At 34.5% G+C, this 15,760-nt stretch overlaps 1 long non-coding RNA gene across 1 annotated transcript; it reads left to right on the top strand.

The window, feature by feature from the left end:
* The first annotated feature begins 13,572 nt into the window (after window positions 1-13,572).
* LOC117340287 lies at window positions 13,573-15,505 on the top strand. The gene is made up of 3 exons (XR_004535420.1): window positions 13,573-13,678; window positions 14,045-14,140; window positions 15,037-15,505. It is a non-coding gene; the product is annotated as an uncharacterized LOC117340287 (long non-coding RNA).
* Window positions 15,506-15,760: the final 255 nt, after the last annotated feature.

The raw sequence follows: 15,760 nt of genomic DNA, 5'->3' as shown, positions 1-15,760 counted from the left end.
TTTTTTTAAAAATGAAAAAAAATCATACACGAAAATCATTGCGAGTTTATAAGTTTTAGTATTAATTATGATTAGTCACGATGAACTAAATTGTATGTTTTTATCATAAAAAAACGGAGCTAAAATGATGGTTTTAATAAGTACCTATGCTTTATACCTGTACAGAAAGTATCAATTATATTATAATATTAAAATCAAGCATTTAATCGTCCTTAATCCCTGAGACCATGGCATGTAAAATAAGGGATAAAATCTGTATATGTAGAAGTTTGTTGTAGGCTTCACCACTGGTATTCATACGGGAGAGATTTAGTCTATTGTAGATCATGATGATTATAATATTTTACTTTCTGAATTAAGTCTCCTTCATTACTAGAAGCGGGTTTTGTATAGAATATAACGCATGCATTTACTGTACGTGTGTATCGTCTTTTCTCACAAACCAGAATATCCAGAACTGTTGTATTGTTGGGATGTTTATTTGAATATTAATTTGCGAATGAAATGGCACATAATTTTATTTAAAAATGTTGATGCTGTGTTCCTTTCTTTGGTAATAGTAAGAAATGGTAAACACATAACTAATGTACATTTATTGGTGATTGACCGATTATTACACCAGTCTGTGTTAACCAAGCGGTCATTTCCAGAGTCAATTTCACTACTCAAACTTATATTGTTGGATTCCGACTTCTTGTCGGCAATATTCGCCAAATTCAACAACCTCAAATCTCATGTCCAGATCGTATTCAGACATGTTTGTGCTGCTACTGTTCACACTGTTAATGTGGTGACATACAGCTTGAGGTGGCCAAGTAACGTACATACACGGGTGACACATAACGCAACATTTTCATTTGGATACAACAACGAAAAAAAGTGAAATTATAACCTATTTACTCGGTATCATTACAAGTAAAATGTAAAAGAACTGCAGCGTTGACAACAGGCATATATGGATTAATAGTGTAAACATTCCTATTTAACATGTCAATTTAACTTTATTTCATATGGTATTGTTTGACTACATAATCCGTTCACAACACATAGCGCGCCAATGGACCATAACGATCTATTTTGGTACGGTTGGAATCACTGGGGTCACATGATATTTCACCTGTACTATCGCTGTACGTGGCCTAGGTCAGGATAAGCGGAAAAGGACCATACCTCTTTCCCTCTCATAATATCAAACTATACACAGTTTTGTTAAATTATACCAAACCAGAAATCAAACGTGTGACTTGCGTTTAATTTCTGTCTATTTCGCCACAAAATAAGCTTTTAATCCCAGCGTATGGAACGCCATACATGTGGCTGCCTAAAGACTTAAGGTTTTATATCACCATTTTATAGCATCACGTTATAGTATTATGTCGCCATGATGATATAACATAGTGACATGATGATATAAGACCTTTGGTCTTAAGGTAGCTATGGCGTTCTATACCAGTGTATTTCGAAACGCTACGAGGCATTGCATCAAATATGGCGTCGAATTATGTGTCATCTGGGTATAAGAACGAGGCACCCCGATACTTCTTAGCGTGCGTGATATTTTGTAAGATATAGACTGTTTCAAGTCTCTGTGATATACACGTCTAGTACACGTATACAATTAATTCATATTTTGCTAGTTGACATCGTTGTATGCTTCATAGCTTGCTTGTAGATATACAATATACATGTATGGATAGTGTACAATTGTACACGTGTTACTCATTTTCCTTCGCCATGCGCTATATCATGTACCTTACTCTCGTAACAAACATACATACATTTCCTGCTTTACTGCGAATCGCAGGAAATTTCCAGTAAGATGTATCGCAGTGTCACAGGAGAGCTTATACATGTACATATGCGCTTATACAGTGGCTCCGATTACCGTTAACAAGTCAATGTGCTCAGCCTTCTCATTCGACCAGCACGGCACCACTGCAATGCGCTATCGTTCAAATTAAATCGTTTGTTAGATTTTTAAAGTTTTCTCAGACCGGAGATGTATATATATATATATATATATATGCAAGTCTCTGCTCAGACGTATATAGTTATGTGTGTTACAACGTGAAAGTTTATGCAATGTTGTTGTCTTCATATGTTATTCTCTTGTTGTATCATGTAGTACAAAACCGATTGGCTGTCAAGCCGAAAGTAATCAAATTAATTGAATTGAATCGACCAAGCATCACCTAAAAAGCAAATTTTACACATGGCAGAAACACAGCAAATGTTACCCACTCTCTACTAACACTAACGTATTTAGAAACTAATCACCTTTCCTTTTTGCCGGATCTGGGTATGTACAAATGTGCAATGATAGTTTGGAATGTATACATTTCTAACTTAGCATACTATTTCATAATTACAAATAGATAAACAATGATACTCGTCACCAACACCATCAGAACACAAAGGACAAAATGGATCATTACGATGTACATTTACGATGTATACCAGCCCGTTGTCGCATAACTACATGAACATAATTATTATTGTGACCGTTAATGCAAACATTTATATTTTAAGATATTGTTTAAAAAATAACTTTGTGTTAAACCCATTTTCTGTGATTTTACAATAACAAACATATAAATGTATTTTTGTCAAATCAACTTCTTCACTAACGCTACAGAATCACTCAAGCGTGATTACGAAACACATTTGGAAACGTTACATTACATTCTGCAGACGTTTCTGATGAAAGAAATGTGAATTCCTCCTTATTCATCGTAACATAAAACAAAGAATTCCTTATGCCCATTCTAGGGAAGCGACAAGAGAAGCTGGATCGCTGGATGAGCGGATTTGCTGGCCTGCCGGAGCGGGATCGCCTCGTGAGCGGATCGCCTCGTGAGCGGGTTCGCTGGCTGAGCGGGTTTGCCTCGTGAGCGGGTTTGTGGCCCGCCGGAGCGGGATCGCTGACTGAGCGGTTTTGCTAATCCGCCAGAGCGGGATTGCCTCGTGAGCGGGTTTGCAGTCCTGCCGGATCTAAATCGCTGGCTGAGCGGGTTGCTTCGTTATCAGAGCGGAATCGCCGTGTGAGCGGGATCGCAGCGACATCGCTTGCGCGGGATTGCAGCGGGATTGCAGCGGGGTTTTAATCCCCAACGCTCACGCAGCGCAAACGCTCTGTGAGCGTTTGAGTACCAAATCACCCTCCTCGTACTGTAGGAAGTCGTCAAAAAGTGTGTGGGGGGGCAATATTTTTTTTAATATTAAATTTTACGCACTAAACAAATCGTATGCCATCTCCGCAAAATAAGCCAATAATTATCATTTCAACATCCCATGATAATTTATGTAGTACAAAGTTATTTACGCAAATACGCAAATCAGGATATATTATTTATAGTAAAACATGAATCACCAGGCCCGGATTTTCGAAGGGGGGGGGGGGGGGGGGGGGGGGGCTGGGGAATCCAGTAATTTAGTGATAATTCGTGCGCCGTAGGCGCGAGCCGATTATTTTTGTCTTTTAACGAGGGGTCTGGGGGACAGGATTTTCGAAAGGGGGGACAGTGATTTAGTGATAATGCGAACGCCGTAGGCGCGAGCCGATTTTTGTTTTGTTTTGTTTCTGTTTTTTTTTTTGTTTTTTTTTTGCGAAGGGTCTGGGGGCTGTCCTGGTAGGGGGTTCCAGGCGGAGAATGAATATAGCACATTATAGTAGCCGATTATTTTTGTTTTTTAACGAGGGGTCTGGTGGACAGGATTTTTGAAAGGGGACTGGGGCAGTGATGTACTGATAATGCGAGCGCCGTAGGCGCGAGGTGAATTTTTTTTCCATTTTTAAAGCTATACAAAAAATTCCTCCGAAAAAAGGGAAAATTTAAAAACTTATTATTTTTCCTTAATAATTGACAGGTTTTCAACTTTTCGATTCCGATAGAATGTGTATTGTATCTAAAGCGAACCTTATATGCTGCTTATTTGTCGACAACAGATGCCAGTGCCGTTTCATATTATACGGTGTTTCCTCATTCGTACCTGTCGGTAATTAGTATCACTCTATTCACGTTAAAACCGCGCATTCTTGTCAATGTTGTGTTTTTGTCTTGTTCTAATAATGAAATCGATCAACTTCACAAATTATCATCAACTTATCGAATTTATGTGATGAAGTTAAGCAAAATTTCGTATTAAGATGTAAATATTGACTTACCAGGCTAGTGCAGATGATCGACACACAGGTCTGAGGATTGATATACAGGTACAAGTTTAAGTTTTTATCGCTGCTTCCAAGAAAACATTTTATTTCGAAAATTTAGATATTTATCGAAATGAATATAAAACATTTCTGTTTTTCCCTTTTTTTAGATTTTGGATGTCAAAAAGTGCGGGGGGGGGGGGGGGGGGGGGGGGGGCAAAAAAGAGTTGTGCCAAAAAACCAGTAAAAAAAAATATAAAAAAAATATAAAAAAAAATAAAAAAAAGAAAAACAAAAAAAAAAAACTTTAATAAATAAAACAAAAAAAAAAAAAAAAAAGAAAAAAAGCCCCCCCCCCCCCCCCCCCCCCCCCCCCCCCCCCCCTTTTTTTTTCTCCGTGCGTCGCTATTTGTTTTTATATTGCTATACATTGTGTTTGATTCTATTCTGTCATTGATTAAAAAAAGGTAGATACAATTAAAGAACAAAACACACTTGAACTCATTATGTTTAAACAGTTTTTACCCAATCGCCTCTGGAATGTGGGTTGCCAGGAATTTGCAGATTTTGCAGCATTGGTCCCATCAACTATAGAGGGTCTTCATAGCAAAACGATTGGGAAACATTCCATGTCGGAGGATCGACTTAAAACTGAGAGATATCCTGTTTCTCTCGAAAGCTGTCTGAACGTCAAAAATAATTGTTTGGAAGTACATGCATGTACACTAGAAAGCCTACACACTTAACTCTAAATAAGGGAGGTAACTACCCCTGTCCTAACAAAATAATACGGTCTACCTTATTTCAAAACAGAATATCAGGATGCTTTTACTTTTTTATTTTTTTTATTTATCTATTTTATTTAATTCTATTCTATTTGATTTTTTTTTATTTTGTCACGAACAGTGTATGTATATGTGAACGCGTCACATACATAACGGCGCCAGGATTGTTGAAACAAAAAATGAGAAATAATAAAAGAGACGCGACAGTTATATTAGATTAACAATAGTAACAGGTGGGGTGGAATTATCATAATTGAACATAATGGATGTCCCCACACAATACTATATACGTATTCATGCTGCAACACAACATTGTATGGGGGAACTCGATGTGATCAAAACGCATTTCTCTGTAATGTCGGAAGAAATCATTTTTGCACCCATAGTGTCCAGATAAGATTTCTTTCAAACTTTTGAAAACATTAGGAATTCCTCATCTAGAAAATACAGCCAGTGTATAGAGTCTGCGTAAAGGATCTTGAATGCACAGAAAAAAGTGCGAATTATAGTCACCAGGAAAGAGTTATGATAACGAGATTGTACGAAAAGAATAGGTTCGTGAAGCCTGGTATACCGCAGATTGAGACAATGGACAACCGACATGACCAGCACGTAACAAAAGGATTCCTCGAACTTCGTAGATACATCAGCTAGAACAAGTTGAAACGAAAAGAAATGGGAAAACATAACAAGTATAATATTCGGAAATATCGTTAGGGGAAATCTGTAACAATACCCGAATATGTTATTTCATCACCAACAATTAAGGACGTTGATACTCAATGGAACAATTTGCGTTGAAATACATTAATTTGAATATTTTTAATTTTTTTTTTCAGGTTGGAAAGTATGGGTTATGTAAGGAATATCGTAACACAGCCAATTGAAACATCCCGTAAAAACACGTATCTGTTATGTTATAAAAATCCATACATAAAAACAATAACAATTTGAAATTTCTGGAAATAAATAAACTATTCTGAATACGTTAACAATATATTGAGATATGCATACATAACCAACGTACCTGTATGCATCCATTATCTATTATCATACTGTAAGAACATTAAACACATACAACTTCCATCATCGATACTCCAGGGGTTACGTCTTTTTTCGCTGGAGTTTGAGGATATAAAGTTTCTGAATACATTTTGTTCACATTTTACTTGAATGGGACCATAACCCCTAGAGTATCAAGGATACATCACTTATATATTTACATTATAAGATTATAAAAAAATATTGGGTGCACTTTTTTCTTATGCACTATCAACGTTTTGGCCTACAGTATTTGCGAAAGGACATAATTCTTCTAGCCATAACTAATTCCTTTTGACAAAACCACCTTACGACGGAAATTATGACATCGCCAATTTTCTTCTTTGTGTCCGTTCTTTTACTCGTTATCTCTTTTTTTTTGTATTTCACTTAGATTCACTTGCTAATTTTTTTCATAGCATCAATGTATTGCATTTTTGCTGTTTTGTTTGGGTTTTTTTGTTGGTATTATTTTTCTTTCTTTCTTTTTGGAAAGAGGATATTAAAGACGTTACGTCGCCGACAAAAGAATTTACCGCTGTATAATTTTATACAATACAAAACCTTCTAAAAGTTGGTGCTTTTGTATTTTTTCTTTTGAATTCAAAGTGAATTAATTGCATTCCGAAAAATTCTACCATGCGCCGCGTCCATATTTGTCACTGTGATTAACATTTGGTCTTATAAACGATCACTGTCATTCTAGACGCTGTATTTCACTGTGTGAATACTGTAATTCACTGTAGAAACACTGTAATTCACTGTCTGAATACTGTAATTCACTGTCTGAACACTGTAATTCACTGTCTGGACACTGTAATTCACTGTCTGAATACTGTGATTCACTGTCTGAATACTGTGATTCACTGTCTGAATACTGTAATTCACTGTCTGAACACTGTGATTCACTGTCTGAACACTGTAATTCACTGTCTTAATACCGTAATTCACTGTCTGGACAGTGTTATGTACTGTCTGAATACTATAATTCACTGTCTGAATACTGTAATTTACTGTCTGAACACTGTAATTCACTGTCTGAATACTGTAATTCACTGTCTGAACACTGTAATTAACTGTCTGAACACTGCAATTCACTGTCTGAATACTGTAATTCACTGTCTGGACGCTGGAATTCTCTGTCTGAACACTATAATTCACTGTCTGAATACTGTAATTCATTGTCTGGACGCTGGAATTCACTGTCTGGACACTGTAATTCACTGTCTGAATACTGTAATTCACTGTGTGGACACTGTAATTTACTGTCTGAATACTGTAATCCACTGTCTGGACGCTGTAATTCACTGTCTGAATACTGTAATTCACTTTGTGGACACTGTAATTTACTGTCTGGAAATGAATGTGCACTGTACTGAATAACCAAACGGTTTCAGGTAGTAAAGAACTGAACTTAGAATCAGTTCGATATAAACTTAGAGACTTCACGTTTATATGGAAATGAATAGTAAAATACATCGCTTTAAGTACAGACGAGGTATCTATCTTTACGGTCCACAATGACCCCGGTCCCGGTAAGGGAGGACGTCTGATGATGCGTCACTGACTAAACTGCGTCCAGTATAGCAATTATAAAGCATAAGTGATATATATGTTTCATTACATCCAGCTACATATGGCCTTTCAATAAGGTTATATATCATCAAGACGGTTTATCTTTGATGAGAGACAACACGCAAACTCCAATGTCACACCGGAGAGTTCAGTTTTTATATAAATGTCAGATGTCTTGCAAATAAACATGTCTTTAATTACCATCACGTATATTCAGTGAATGTTTTGTAGTATGAACACGTGTATCCAGGTTAATATTGATTTGTATCTTCTCTTTTCTCCCTGAACATATTTCCTCCTCCTAATGTCACCCTTGTTGCTCTTGAGTTACAGTTGAAGAAAACTTGAATGGACTAAACCTACACATGCTCATTTTAAACAGATTCATGTTTAACACTGGCTCATTGCCATTTTAAAGTCACAAGTAACGACCATTATACAGTGCCATTTCTGCAATACCCTAAAACCTGATTACGTGTATTCTGCTCAGAATACTTTTTGTTTAGTAGGATTATCAGATAATTACTTATTTGAAAACTGATAGGGACATTTTATCATGTGTATCAACACTTAAAGATGTGATTCCTTAACATAAATCGTTTCAAAATGTCTTCACGTTGTACCAACTTTTTTGTTGTTTTTTGGTTTGGTTTAGTATTATATTTAGTATTAATATTTAGTTCGCGTTCGGAAGTTCGATGGGGAGTAATTTATTTATTTATTGTATTTCATGTGATGTAAGCATAAGTATTCCAAAATGATTTTGCAGCTACCGTACCTTGAAGAGACGTTTAAAGAATCTTGGTCTCAAGAAACGGGGAAATTGGAGTTTAAGTGAAATTGTCACCGCTATTAAGGTTAATATATCATCTCTCCAATAGTATGTTCCAATGTTCCACGTCTTATAGTATTTCGACTGATCCTATAGTATGTATATATGTATCTTATCCATCTTAAAGTTGAAAAAGTGGCTCAATGGACCAAACTCTTTATGAAAACTCTCCGCCCACACTTCATTTTTCTTTCATCTTAATATTCTTAGTAGTTATCTTATTACTGTTTTCATGTGGTGTCTTTTCTAAATCCGACATTTTGTTAAAAATAATAGAAAAAAAGAAATGTTCACACAGATTTAAGTAAGAGTGATTAAAGAAAATTGTACTGAAAACATCTATTATTAAAAGCACAATTTCAACTTGAAACTAGAGATAGAGCTAGGTTTCATAATACTATGTCGATTAAATAAAATTGGGTATAGTTTAAGTATTTACCGCAAAAATCAAAGATTTATCATGATAAGTAGCTTACATGAATTAATTTAAATCTTTATTACATATGTCATATTCAACTTGTCATTTCATATTTTCTTTCATGAAAAGCAAGATCAGACTAAAGCTGAAACTTACTCAGGTGTTGAATTTGACATGTTTGCCATGAAATACAGGTAAATTTCAGAATGTTGGCTAAGTGAGAATGAATCTATACTATAACGGAAATAATTGTTTGTGTGGTTTCTTGTAAGTCATTCGGTTCAAAAGGACATGTAATTATCAATTACATCTGTGTTGATAACAACGTATATTACTACTGTTGACTGCGGTGTATAGTATACGTGTATATACACTGGTATACATTTTATTCGCCGTTTTTACTAAACATAGATATTAAAACTTAAATTTTCTTAAATTAAAAGAGTTCCAGTTGACATAGAATAATTTGTATTGTTATCAACACAACAACTACACTACTTGTTAGTTGGCATCACAATATACAGCCATGAAGGCAATATTAGTCCAAAAATAGCCCCAGAGAACTAATCAATCGTTATACCTGGGTAAACACTACCTGCCCACCACCAACAAATGCGGAGCATACACGGTGTATTCTCACTTAGCTAACATTCTGAATTTCGAGGTATACAGATAAGGTCTTTTTTTCGTCAAGTGATACAAGGTGTGAAAGGTAGAACAACAGGAGATAATTACAGGTAAGGCTATATACTTCTTCATCAAACTTCAAAATTTAATGGAGATGCCATCGGGATCTATTTCTATTGAGTTATTTCTTATTTATTTCAATTCAACAGACCAAAAGATCCAATTGCAGAATTGATAACAAATTGATAAAATATATCATAAGAGTAAATAAAATGCATAGTAAAAACAAATACGGTATATAAAGAGCAGCATACACATTTAGAATAGAATTGATGTCCTTAATCAATATCATCTAGACAATCATGTTATGAACAGCAAAAATACCTAATTCTTAAAACAAATCTCCAAGTCCAACTTAAATCTAAGAAATCTAAAGTAAACGTTAAAAACCTGTCTGAAACATGCCCAGGGTAGTTAGAATTGATTTGGACACTACATTTTCTTACATTAATCCGGCATTAACAGGGAACTGCTCAATCTTAAAAACCGATGTGGAACTAAAATGTTCATTTCTCCTGTGTAATAACTACAAAGTTCAATCAAATATATAAAATATATGAATTTACCTCTACATTACAGACTAGGAAAGTTGAATTGTGTACACAGTTTTATAGTATAATTTTGATTTGATGCAGAAACGATTAAAACGTTCTCTGTACTACTTCAACCTGGTGTATGAGTGTTGTTTGATATAGTGACCATATTTCAGAGCAGTACTGGTATGCACGGATATATTTCATTTGGTGTCTTTTCTAAATCCGTCATTTTGTATCAAACAAAAACAAAAAAGAAATGTTCACACAGATTTAAGTAACAGTGATAAAAAGTTGTACTTAAAACATCTATTATTGAAAGCACAATTTAAACTTGAAACTAGAGATAGAGCTAGGTTTCATAATACTATGTCGATTAAATAAAATTGGGTATAGTTTAAGTATTTACGGCAAATATCTAAGATTTATCATGATAAGTGACTATATTCATAAAAAGACATCTTTTTTGATAATGAATGTAGATAACGTTTGATAAACACTAAATCTAGATAGATACGTGCATTTATATATATAATATACATTGTGTACAAACACTATGGGCCATAATTGTAAATTGTACAATTGTAAAAATAAAATAAAAAAGTCCACAATAAAATTGCAACATAATAATTACGTAATGATTTGTTTTCATCACTGGTGAAATATCAGTGTTTCCTCTTAGTACTCTACTAAACGTATGATCAGAATACTTCCATTAACATATTCCAGGTTACTGTTTAAATCCTACATACATTTCCCTGCTGTCTAGTCATTATACTCAATGCCGGTTATATATAGCTTCCTGAGCGTCACATTTACCCATACCATTCCCGTCACATATACATGGCACGTCTGTGTGTTGTTTAAGTAGGTCCTACACATATGAAAACCATTACATAATCTGTTAACATATTAAGACTTTCTAATCATGCATCAGTGAAAATACTGTTATACATTATTTGTTTGTTTAATGTAACATTCAGAATTTCACCTTAAAAGTATTAAACATCAAATATACCCTACAATATAGACACCAATCGTTAACATTTCATATACAATATAGGATAAAATGGCGGACTCAGTCACATAGATCATTGTGTAATGTGGATTATTGTTTATACCCGTATATCTACCAACTGTAAGATTCCTCCTCATTTAAATCCCGAGAAATAAGACATTTTATATTTGTATCAGTGTAATCCAATCATGATAATGATAATCCAGTATCCAATAACTTTATTTACCCTCAGGAACAGACATAGTTCTAGATCCCAGTGTTGATAGGGGAATTACCTGTAACCGCAAGCATTACGTCACGTGACACATATAGCTTGTATCATAAACGCCACACTTCTTCAAACACGTCTTCAGAAAATCACTTTGTAGATCTCAAGTGTGGCTTCAAATGTTTAGTAAACCAAAGGTTTGTGGTGTGATGCCTTGTGGAAATGTCGTTATAAGATATCTGTAAACAAGGAGAGCAGACAAAGGAACGTCTTGTCAGTAATTTATGAAATATTTTTAATATCAAGTTTATGAAGTCATTAATAAGGAAACATGTGTAGCTAAAACGAGATAATAGTGTTCAAATCTTACTATCTGTAATGTATCCTTAATTTCACTGGAATTTCATAAATACATAATCATCTGATTTTATACATGGACTTTTGACACGTTCCAAACTCCTTGCTGATCGGGGCCTTCGGGCACAATACTTTCCGGAACCATACCAATCAGTTACAAGACCCTATGTTCGGTCCATGTGGCCGACTATACATTCCAAGGACTGTTGTGGGTTCAGTTAATTGTTCCATGTACCTGTTCGAGCTGTATATAAACAGAATTACCTTACACACAAATTAAAATAAAACAAATAAATAGATAAAGATAAAAAAAATAAGATCAGTCCAATCGGGTAATCTTAAATTGTGACCTAAGGCATTGCGTCACCTGATTGGACGGATCTTATTTTTTCTCTTTCTATATTTAACGAAACATTGTTAATTTAAATAATATGTAAATTGATGTCCAGATAATCATCATGTCCCCTTGGAAAGTTAGAATTGGTGATATGATTTTATTTTGTTTAATGGACAAACTGTATATGTGGATTATCCATTCCCCAAAACCCATCTATACACCGTAAACATGACTGTCCTTGGTATTCTCTTTATAGGTAAAACGACGTAACACCAGACATGTATCCACGACAGTTTTAGCAATTAAAGGTATTTGTTATTTCTTTCATGATATTAGAGCATTAACTGTTGTCTTTTTTTAAACAATCTATTGTTAATGGATTAGGTTATTGTGTTAGCGTCATCAGACAAGTTTATTAATTTATGTCACCAGACATACGTTATTTGGAAATGCTTATTTTGTCATATTTATTATTATTATCATAACCAGAGGTATCACTTTTCCATGATCGATGCAGAATCAGTAAAGTGTTCGGGATTTAAAGCCTATATTTCAACTCACAGTACAAAATCAAAAACAACAACCGCTACACCAGGTCATCTGAACACGATATCATTCTCACAGATTTGATGATTTATTTTGGTAATATCAATATTGAAAAAAATATCTGTAAACATTGTTGGGAACTTATGATCCAACACACATGTAGGAAAAGTGGTCTAACTTTGTGTGGAGACGTTACTGATCTTCTTTGATTTGTTATACGGGTGTTTTTATCCGTTTGTATAGTTTGCCTGCTTGTTTCATGTATAAATTTAAGACTATTGTGTTGACATATTACATACTGGTTGCCAGTGCATTTCTAAGCATTGTCTTTTAAATATTTCCTTTCAAATATGTTTAAGCTACACTTCTACATCAATAACAATTGATCTGTATATAACTCATTTCAGATTATTGGCAGTATAACACTAAAACAGCAAAGAGATTTTCATTCTGATCCACGTCAACTTTTTTAAAATACGACGTCATGGCTGAAGGTAAATAATATATTTGAAATAACAATTATGTATTGATCTTTGTATTTCAAATGCTGCTGTTGTTGTTCCCGCTGTCTAATCTGATCAATTTACAGGTTTTTCAAGAACCAGGAATACGCGATTTATAAGAAATTAACATATATAAAATATTTAGTTGTGATTGGTTGATAAGAACATAACGACAATTATCACAATTGTTTTTGAAAAACGAAACGAAAATGTTTCTGACTTCGATTATAAAATGTATAAAAAATATCGTCTGGACACACGGGATAACTCGTACTTTAAAACTCATTATGGATACAAACAGATACAAAAACGAAATTATAAAAAAATAAATGCTGATTGATGTTCGGTATAAACCAGATATAGGCCTTCCCCTCTCCAGCACGTGTTGACCACACATACCATATTTGTTTTAGTAAACGAATCCGTTAGAAAATCCCGTTGAACATACATACATAAATAATTATGAATTCGTCATTAAACATAAGTATTTAACGTTCATTCATCACATTACGTGGTCGTATAATCAACATTCGACAACTTAAAACATCTGACTACAACACAAATATTATCTTTAAATGTATTGAAGGTAACACGGTCCCCATACAGGAAACTGGAGTCCCTGATCCACTTCATCACCTACGCCATTTCCCCCGAGACGTGCTTGAAGATTGGATTCTCATATCTGCAGGTATCTCAAAAAGACAAATATTGCTATACTTTCAGGTGGAGAGACTAAACAATGTTTCCACACATTTTCACTTTCCCTGTTTTGTATTAATGACATGAATGAAATACTTTTCTGTTTTCTCTGATGTTTAAAATCTATCAATGATGAAGGAAACAAATTGTGGTATCCTTGCTGTCCCTACCCGTGTATCAAATATATATGGATCCGTACTAAGATATGTAGTGGTCCAAGGGAGATAATAAGGTATCAATATGTTTTTAGCATTATACGATTATCAAGCACAGTGCACATTGGCATCGTTAGCGTTCGCCAACTTAATAATATGTCTCTTAATGAACAAAACTATTTCTTTTAAATATAATGAAGGTTACACGGTCCCCGTGCAGGAAACTGGAGTCCCTGGTCCACGTCATCACCTACGCCATATTCCCCAAGAGGAGGATAGGCTTCTCCTACCTGCAGGTATCAAAGAGAGGCCAAGTAATCATATTTCAATACCTTCCCACTTTCTCTCTTTTACATGGAGATTATTAATGACTTAAACGAAATTACTTTAATAGTGTCTCCTATGTATCATAACTTATCTTTATTTTGTGTCTATATACACACACGTTAACTCGTAGGTGATATTCATATCCAATCAAACCCGTTAATTATCTTTGCGATTGTAACCAGCACGTCTGAGTCACTTTTGGTTACTGATGCATGACTGTGGTTCCCAGTCCGCCATTCTTTGCGCATGCTCATTAGCATATATAGAGTAGAGATCTCCCGTAATCAGTTGGAAGTTTTCTGTTTTGCAATTATGAAAAACGACGGTATTGTTTCTCGTTCTCACGTGATATCTGTCTTTCATTACTTTTTTTTGTAATGTTGTCAAAATGTGTATGTTACAAAAAACAAACAGAGGCATTAATCGAAAGTTCCCCGCTGAACTAGTAGATGTATTAATACAGGCATATACTGTTATACACAATGATCAATGCCAAAACGGCTATCTTGGTACAATTAATTTAAACATATACCCGTTTCTGATAATTACTTGTGGAACAAAATATCGAGATAATTTTTTGTCATCGTCGGAACGAACTGTGATACTTTTACTAATGATTTACACGAATATTTTGGTACGAAAGCCAAAACATTAGTTACATCATTGGTATCGCAGCTGTATATACATTTACCATGATTAAAATGTGCGTTTGAATATCGCTTCGATCATTACCTTTAAGATTTTAAATATAAGGAAAGTTAAACATGACAGTTATTTTCTCTATGAACGGTAGCTTTAACCAATTTCATTACTATGAGTTGAAATGAAACAAACATTGAAAATATAAAGTTCTTGTACTTTTTAGGACGTGATGAGTTTATACGGCTGAGCAGGACTGTGGTCCCTTCTTCATAAATATGGACAACCGGTTATCAAGTACAGTACACTTATATTGGAATTGCAGTGTCAATACATCAACTTAATAGGAATAAGTGTGATGCATTTAACTGTAACATTCAAATGAGCTTATCGATCATGACGTCATTATTCCTGCCATGGAGACGACAACGTTAAAGTATAGCTTTTCCACGGGAACATATCACGTAGAATTGTGTTTGGCTGCAACATTCAATTGTATGGATTCTTCATATCATAGCAATACAGTCCAATACCTTATAACATGTCAAGGCGGAAAAAAAGAGAAATCAAAACCATTCCTCCAATTCGCATTCAGTACGAGAACAATGATTTTAAGAATCTAAATAAAATGTTCTTGGAAATAAAGTAAATACATCCTGGTTTTCTACCGTCCTTAGACATTTGGATCAACGCGCCTTAATGGTCTGTTGAAGTCAAAGACGACCAATGTCTATAATTGACTGGTTGTCAAAAATAAACAATCGCTGTAGAAATAAAAGTTGTTGGTTTTTCTGTGAGATTTCCAGTTGGTAAGAGGCATACCATTTAGCTATTTTGAAATAACATAAATCATTTATGACAATTACATGTCAGAGTGGCTTATCAGAAATTATTTCAAAAATGATATGGTAGTAGTTCAGAGTGTTACTTTATTCTTCTTGATAGAGAAA

This window comes from Pecten maximus, chromosome 13 (genome assembly GCF_902652985.1).
Source record: "Pecten maximus chromosome 13, xPecMax1.1, whole genome shotgun sequence".
NCBI classification, from domain to species: domain Eukaryota; kingdom Metazoa; phylum Mollusca; class Bivalvia; order Pectinida; family Pectinidae; genus Pecten; species Pecten maximus.
Note: the sequence above shows the minus strand (reverse complement) of the source record. Positions and strands in the feature narration are given on the sequence as shown.